Here is a 590-nt window from a genome sequence, read left to right on the forward strand (position 1 = left end):
ATTTTGAAACTTTTGAAAGTCTCGAAATAAAATTTTGATCCATTGAACTAAAAATGACCTTTGAATCCTTACACTTTTCAATTTAAAACAACACAATAGCGCTACCACGATCAAACTCAGTCCCAAACTCATCAGAATCAAATCAAAACTTGTAGACAAGTCAAAAATCATCATACAAATCAATTGAAACATTCAAATCATGAATCCAAACTCGTTGAGTCTACTATTTGACTGATGTCAACTCTTAACTTTCAATTGATCTACTATAATACAATTCAAGTGTTAAATCCATTGAAGCCCATGCAAACTAATTACATTTCATATATACATGTAACTCTATTTTGGGCATAAATTACATTTCATATATACATGAACTTTCAAACCTCAAATCTAATTCGATTATCCCATATATTGACTTTTGTCAACTCTATTTTTATTTTTTTTCTCAAGCACTCCAGATTTTAGTTTTTCTTCTTCGATACTGATCCAATTGTCTCCAAAATCACTCCCACCATCCTTGTAAGTCATCATATGCCATCTTGAACCTACAAAAATGTTATTTGGGGGGGGGGGGGGGGGGGGGGGGGTAC

The sequence above is a fragment of the Solanum tuberosum genome, unplaced genomic scaffold (assembly GCF_000226075.1).
Source record: "Solanum tuberosum cultivar DM 1-3 516 R44 unplaced genomic scaffold, SolTub_3.0 scf00304, whole genome shotgun sequence".
Classification (NCBI taxonomy): domain Eukaryota; kingdom Viridiplantae; phylum Streptophyta; class Magnoliopsida; order Solanales; family Solanaceae; genus Solanum; species Solanum tuberosum.